An 8,067-nucleotide genomic window follows, 5' to 3' on the forward strand; every position below is an offset into this window, starting at 1 on the left:
TCCAGCCTCTCTCTTCCAGCTATTCCTGCGCGCAATAGGCTACAGGCAACGGACGCAAGATTCGTGAAATCCCAGGAAAAACCATAGGCTACAAAATCTATAGGAGATGTATTTGTTATACTCAGCCTAATAGGCTTTTCATGGAGAGAAGTACGCTTGCTCTCGCTAATTGCTGAATGTACAATAGGCCTAGACCAAATGAACTGTCTGTGAGAGAGAGTTGCGGAGAGAGGGTGCCGATAACATTGTTGCACTGATGTATTAAATGGTTGCACAGGACAGACAGTTGTGAGTAGTGAAAAACAAATCCAAACCAATTGACATCCATTAGAAAAATGGAAATCACTTGCAAACCACTTGAGCAATGAGGCAAACAATGGAATGATGTAAAAGATGTGCATGCTAAACAGCGTTTGTTGTTGAATATCTACATCTAATTTAAATACGATTTTCTATATTATATTTTTCATCAGGCTACATGTAGCATACATTGAAGTTATATTTACAGTTGTCACTATGACAATGAACACACCCTGAAGCGCTGAATGGTCTGTGTTACTACCTTATTAATATGCTAATACAATGTGCAGTAGGCTGCTTTGATCAGTTGATTGACTTACTAGTTAGCTAACCAAACCATCAGTCCTAGCTTGCTATTACGAAAATCAAATTCTAACAAAGCCAATGTTTTCAATTCGACTTTAGCTTTCAAAAGCAGCTCAAAAATAGAACATGTAAAAGTGAACTATAGACATTGCATTCTACTGTGTAAATATACTGTGTGCATTATAGGGAATTATAAACAGGGTGGTTTGAGCCCTGAATGCTGATTGACTGACAGCCGTTGTATATCAAACAATATACCACGGGTATGACAACTTTTATTTTTACTGCAATAATTACGTTGGTAACCAGTTTATGTAAGGGATAAACGTCAATGTTCTGTACATTATCTTGGAAATAACGGACGACGCAGTGGGATGAGGTGGAGCCGTGTCCCTTTGCGGAGTTCATTTTTTCCAAGGTAATGTACAGAACGGAGGCGTTATTGTTGCTAGACGTCACCCAGTCGTTCGTTCGATTAACTAGACAAGACCCAGTTGTTCGTTCTTTATGTTTCCTTACCATTCCTATCCCTTTTTATTTGATTTATTTCACCAGGTAGGCTGGAGGTAGGTCCTTGCTTGCTGGCTATGGCTAATAGTCAACCTCTGCAGCCAGAATGCAAATAGTCCGGGTTACCATTTGATTTGAGTCTTATGGCTTGGGGGTAAAAAACTGTTGAGAAGCCTTTTTGTCCTAGACTTTGCACTCCGGTACCGCTTGCCATGCTGTAGTAGAGAGAACAGTCTATAACTGGGGTGGCTGGAGTCTTTGACAATTTTTAGGGACAGGATGTGTACTGAAGTCTGTATATTGAGTATCCATTCCTATACACCTGATATTGTTTTATCTTGGTCTTGAACACGCTGTAGGCCTCACATGATATGATTGTTGCTCCAGGCCAGAACTTGCTTCATGCCAGGTATGGCAGTTGCATCGCGTGTCTCAAAACAGTATGATTTGTCATCTAATGAGAAGGTAGTCTCACCATTCAGTACATGATAGCACAACAAATATTACCGTTTGGAATCAAGGTTCTGTAACGTATGTACTGGGAGTCGAGAAGCATGTGATACGTTTAATATAACAATTAACATGGCTCAATACAACGTAGGAGTAGCGTCTAGACATGAACAAACAGAAACAATACTGCCTGGGGAAGGAACCTAGGGGAGTGCGGTAATGGAGAACAGGTGTGCTTGATGATGAAAGCCAGGTGCGGTAATGATGATTCCCAGGACCGGTGGTTAGTAAAACAGCGACATCGAACGCCGGAGGGGAGGAACCTGAGTAGACATGACAGGTTCACAGTTAATTCAGCCCACTAAGCTGAAGTGAGTTTGCCAAAACAAATAATTTCTCATGCAAAATGTGTGTGTTGGGAGGGGACAAGAAAAAAGTAAAGACTCCGCCTCCCCGAATGTAACGATTTTCACTCTGGGGAGGACCACACATGTGTGACTCTAAGTTTGCTTCGATGTGATGGTTATTATATCAAAAGTGTTTCTACCAACATTTCTCTCATAGGCTAATTAAATGTACAGACACAAAAATATGCCATTTTTTAAATCCGAAATGTAGGGCTACTTTACTTGTTTAAAAAGGTGGATGAAAACTGGTTACTGATTCAGGATTTGATAGCATTGCAGAAGCCAAAAGTCAGATTTTCTGCTGCATAATAGGCTTACAGTACATCAAATGCTTCTTACATGATGGATTTCTGACTGTCATCATGTGCATGGATTGATATGTAAAACATGTTTTCTGTCAGGAGTGATTTTTTTAGGCTAACTATTAGGCTAACAGTCTTATCCTTGTCCTGAAATAGAAGTGAAATGGAATCTACCAATTTAGGGTTGTAAGATTGGAGCAGAGACAGTAAAAACTAAGTACTGTATGTCTAGATAGGTTAAAACCATGATGAACAGCTGAAGGGACATCCTTATATAATCAGTAGGTTTATGTACCCTTGATAGACAATCAGTCTAATATATACAGATTTTTGGTATTTTACTGTCAACACTGAATGACTTAAAATCTGAAATACTGAACTGTTGCTTTATTTAATGTATCAAGCAGTTAAGGCGTCATCAGCACTTACTTGCCAATCTTACTATTGTAAGAGCTAGCTAACGTGTTCAAGTGAGAGATTTAAATACATCTATAGTGTGATGTGGCTGATGCGTGATTGTCCGCATAAATCAGGGCATGGTCATCTACCCTATCTGCAGCAGCTAAGGGGGCAGCAAGGCCAGCTTGTCTCCTCCCATCTCCTCGCCTGAACTCTGGTATGGCCCCGAGGGTCTGGCCACTGCCACCCAGACGTGTCACTCCCTCTATCTCACTCTACAGATGATCCTGCTGGGAAGAGACAGGGCAAAGGCAGGGGATGGGGTCAGCAGCAGCACCCTCCAAATAGACCTTTAGATTAGAACACTCATTGGCTCTGTGTAATGTCAACATATGAGAGCTTTAGTTGTTGATTGTCATTGAAATGTTTCATTTCATTTTCATATTATTGAAACAGCACTTGCATTTCTTTCTATATAACCAAGATATTGCCAACAACCCCTCTGTACTCTGAGGACAACATATTATGTTGTGGTTGGTTGTTATGAAATTGTCTCTGTTCCTATACAGCATTATGTAACACAAGTCAACGCATAAGCAGCTTCTTCTTCATAAATGTGAGCGATGCATGCATCGTTCTGTGTTGTTTACCAATGAAAACATCTAATTTGCAATGCCACAGCAATTAAGTCTGGGCTAATGAATCCTGTTTCCCCTAGCCGATCCAGCCCCCCCCCCCCCCCCCCCCCCCCCCCCCCCCCCCCCCCCCATTAGACCATGGATCACAAACACCCTGGTGTCAGACCCGGGGGCCAGACAGACAGTATGCAGACAAGATATCTTAGGGTTGTACACAGAGGGGCTGGGACAGACAGCAGGCACAGTGTTCCCCTGCCAGTGGGAGTTATACAGTGGAACGAGTGACAGATTGACAGATAGAGAAATTATTTGAATATGGAACTCACTAACCCATTGGCTGAGTTGGCAGGTGACAGCAGGTCTTTGATTTTGTTGTTGACTTGTGCTTCTCTCTTTCTCTCTCTCCCTCTCACTCAGAAAGCACAATAAAAGGAGAAATCAAAGAATGAAGCTAATGATATTGAACCTTTATCTGTTGGTTAGTGGCTTGTTTCACTTCAAAAGATTTGGGGATTTCAAACCCATTTCCACAGCCAATTTTGTCGCTATTATTTTGGAACTGCACCATAGCTTTTTAATGTTTTGACACTTGGCGTTTTCTATTCTAGTATACCCAAGACATTTAACCCAGTTTTTTAAAGTTTCAGCCGAAGCCTCTTCTTCTGACAGGACTTGTTTGGTTCAGTAGACAAGCCTCCCTGTGTCACCATCTCCACTGTTACATGCCAGTCTGAAAAGAGAGAGTGGCTCTAGCTAGCAGAAGCCACTGTCCCACTTTCTGCTTGGTAGCTCTCTCACTACTCACACTGAACTGTCACTATGACATGTTGTCTCACCACAGATCTTCACTCAATTCATTTTAAACATTGGTGTTTGTTGCGGAGCAGCTACGGCTGCATTCAATTAATAACATATGAAAAGATTATTCGCTTGACAAACAGATCACATTCATTCATTTACAGAATGATGTGCATACTTTATACAAGACCTGCTCTAGACCTGCTGATCGATATAACTTTTTTCAATATTCATCACCTCTGAATTCTGCATCAGTGTGTCTTACATATCTAATCATTGCAGATAGCAATAGTGAAATTAACTCCTTCTGTCAGGAAGGTCAGACTGATCAGAAACTCCTTTGATGTATAATTGTTGTTACAGGTACTGTGTACAGAAGATGATGTGTACATTATGTGAATTGATTGCAGTAAATGGACTGTATCCATTGAATTGATAATACCATGTGTATTAGGAAAGGAATCACCGCAGCCTGCCTGGTTCTGATGACTGTCACGGCCGTTAACAGAAGAGGACCAAGGTGCAGCGTGGTGAGCATACTTTTTGTCTTTATTTGGAAAAAAAGATGCCGAACAAAACAACAAAAACAAACCGTGAAGCTAAAGGCTATGTGCCCTAAACAACAGTAAACTTCCCACAAAGACAGGTGGAAAAAAGGGCTACCTAAGTATGGTTCACAATCAGAGACGATAGACAGCTGCCTCTGATTGAGAACCACACCCGGCCAAACACAAAGAAATATAAAACATAGAAATAAAGAAACTAGAATGCCCACCCTAGTCACACCCTGGCCTAACCAAAATAGAGAATAAAAGCCTCTCTATGGCCAGAGCGTGACAATGACGTATGATGCTGAGGGCTGCTCTATTAACAGACTGTAGATACAGTCCAGATCTTTCATGCAACATTGGGCTTTGAATAGACAACATCATCTGGATCTTTTTAAATACACATGAAGCATGCATATTTAGCGACTGTCTGCTTTCTTTTATGATAAAGAAATCAAATCAAAATCAAATTTTATTTGTCACATACACATGGTTAGCAGAGTTAATCGCGAGTGTAGCGAAATGCTTGTGCTTCTAGTTCCGACAATGCAGTAATAACCAACAAGTAATCTAACCTAACAATTCCCAAACTACTACCTTATACACACCAGTGTAAAGGGATAAAGAATATGTACATAAAGATATATGAATGAGTGATGGTACAGAACGGCATAGCACAGATGCAGTAGATGGTATAGAGTACAGTATATACCAATGAGATGAGTAATGTAGGGTATATGAACATAAAGTGGCATAGTTTAAAGTGGCTAGTGATACATGTATTAACATAAAGATGGCAAGATGGAGTAGATGATATAGAGTACCAGTATATACATATACATATGAGATGAGTAATGTAGGGTATGTAAACATTATATTAAGTGGCTTTTGTTTAAAGTGGCTAGTGATGCATTTTTACATACATTTCCATCAATTCCCATTATTAAAGTGGCTGGTGTTGAGTCAGTATTGTGGCAGCAGCCACTAAATGTTAGTGGTGACTGTTTAACAGTCTGATGGCCTTGAGATAGAAGCTGTTTTTCAGTCTCTCGGTCCCTGCTTTGATGCACCTGTACTGACCTCGCCTTCTGGATGATAGCGGGGTGAACAGGCAGTGGCTCGGGTGGTTGTTGTCCTTGATGATCTTTATGGCTTCCTGTGACATCGGGTGGTGTAGGTGTCCTGAGGGCAGGTAGTTTGCCCCCGGTGATGCGTTCTCACTACCCTCTGGAGAGCCTTACGGTTGTGGGCGGAGTAGTTGCCGTACCAGGCGGTGATACAGCCCGATAGGATGCCTCTGATTGTGCATCTTTAGAAGTTTGTGAGTGCTTTTGGTGACAAGCCACATTTCTTCAGCCTCCTGAGTTGAAGAGGCGCTGCTGCGCCTTCTTCACAACGCTGTCTGTGTGGGTGGACCAATTCAGTTTGTCCATGATGTGTACGCCGAGGAACTTAAAACGTACTACCCTCTCCACTACTGTCCCGTCGATGTGGATAGGGGGGTGCTCCCTCTGCTGTTTCCTGAAGTCCACAATCATCTCCTTTGTTTGTTGACGTTGAGTGTGAGGTTATTTCCCTGACACCACACTCCGAGGGCCTCACCTCCTCCCTGTAGGCCGTCTCGTCGTTGTTGGTAATCAAGCCTACCACTGTAGTGATGTCCGCAACTTGATGAATAGTTGGAGGCGTGCATGGCCACGCAGTCGTGGGTGAACAGGGAGTACAGGAGAGGGCTCAGAACGCACCCTTGTGGGGCCCCAGTGTTGAGGATCAGCGGGGTGGAGATGTTGTTTACCCTCACCACCTGGGGGCGGCCGTCAGGAAGTCCAGTACCCAGTTGCACAGGGCGGGGTCGAGACCCAGGGTCTCGAGCTTGATGACGAGTTTGGAGGGTATTATGGTGTTAATGCTGAGCTGTAGTCGATGAAAGCATTCTCACATAGGTATTCCTCTTGTCCAGATGGGTTAGGGCAGTGTGCAGTGTGGTTGCGATTGCGTCGTCTGTGGACCTATTGGGTCGAAGCAAATTGGAGAGGTCTAGGGTGTCAGGGTAGGGTGGAGTGATATGGTCCTTGACTAGTCTCTCAAAGCACTTCATGAAGACGGAATGTAGTGCTACGGGGCGGTAGTCATTTAAGCTCAGTTACCTTAGCTTTCTTGGGAACAGGAACAATGGTGGCCCTCTTGAAGCATGTGGGAACAGCAGACAGGGATAAGGATTGATTGAATATGTCCGTAAACACACCAGCCAGCTGGTCTGCGCATGCTCTGAGGACGCGGCTGGGAATGCCGTCTGGGCCTGCAGCCTTGCGAGGGTTAACACGTTTAAATTTTTTACTCACCTCGGCTGCAGTGAAGGAGAGCCCGCAGGTTTTGGTAGCGGGCCGTGTCAATGGCACTGTATTGTCCTCAAGGCGAGCAAAAAAGTTATTTAGTCTGTCTGGGAGCAAGACATCCTGGTCCGCGACGGGGCTGGTTTTCTTTTTGTAATCCATGTCGGAAACATATTATCAATCAAAAAAACGAGTGAATTTTGCATTGTGTGCAGCAGTTAACAGTAAGAGACAATACATTCAGATGATATTTACTGGTTGCCACTGATGCAACTGACTCAAGAGGCCAGTGGAGTTGTATGATTGCTCCTGTCATAAAAAAATGAACCTTGGAAATCATTAGGAGGAATTCATGATGTGATTCAGAGCTGGGCATAACTATCCCTTTGACAGAGCGCCTGTTCAAATCAACGAGAGTAGACTACAGTAATTACATTGGGGTTGCATGGTGAGGGATGTCTCCGCATACCAGCTGTCTCTTTTGAATAACTAACATGCGTACCGCTGGAAGATTTTAACAGGGATTTATGGTGGAGTAACTGAAATTTTAGAATCCCACATGATAAACATGACTATGTGTGAGACTTCATGGCTGCAGACAGTTATGAAAAATGTACCTATATTGTTACTTTAAATCAAGAGGTGAGCGGGAAAGGTTGGAGCTGTGCCTGGTGCTGTGAGGTGGCCCTTTATTTCAACCAGGTATTACTTAAACAGCTCACAGCAGCCCTGCTCTTTAATGAGTGCCATCTAATGAGAATTAGTCGATCCTCTAGGTTCTCCACTATAGTAGTGTTGGTACCAGGGACGGACTGGGACCAGAAATCGGCCCCGAGGGCCCCACAAAAGCCTTTTTTTTCTTGAGACCCTTGTTATCCTAATATTGATCATTTTGCACAATTCAGACCAGCCCACTGAGCTAAAGATGGGCCAACCCATCTGGCATTTCCTCAAACTTCCTTTAGGGCTGTCCATTTCTAGTTGGTTCTACGGAATGAGCCATTCCTCCACAGTGTGTTGTTTATGATGTGACAGAGGTGCCTCGGAGAGGCCACAGCACCAACTGACAGCACCAT

The 8,067-nt window shown here is 43.2% G+C and overlaps 1 long non-coding RNA gene across 1 annotated transcript; it reads right to left on the reverse strand.

The window, feature by feature from the left end:
- Nucleotides 1-1,688: 1,688 nt before the first annotated feature.
- LOC111979426 (uncharacterized) lies at nucleotides 1,689-5,207 on the reverse strand. Its single transcript, XR_002879332.2, has 3 exons — nucleotides 3,643-5,207; nucleotides 2,824-2,964; nucleotides 1,689-1,889 (listed from the first exon to the last, which is right to left on the reverse strand). It is a non-coding gene; the product is annotated as an uncharacterized lncRNA (long non-coding RNA).
- Between the last annotated feature and the right edge of the window lie 2,860 nt (nucleotides 5,208-8,067).

This window comes from Salvelinus sp. IW2-2015, linkage group LG19 (genome assembly GCF_002910315.2).
Source record: "Salvelinus sp. IW2-2015 linkage group LG19, ASM291031v2, whole genome shotgun sequence".
NCBI classification, from domain to species: domain Eukaryota; kingdom Metazoa; phylum Chordata; class Actinopteri; order Salmoniformes; family Salmonidae; genus Salvelinus; species Salvelinus sp. IW2-2015.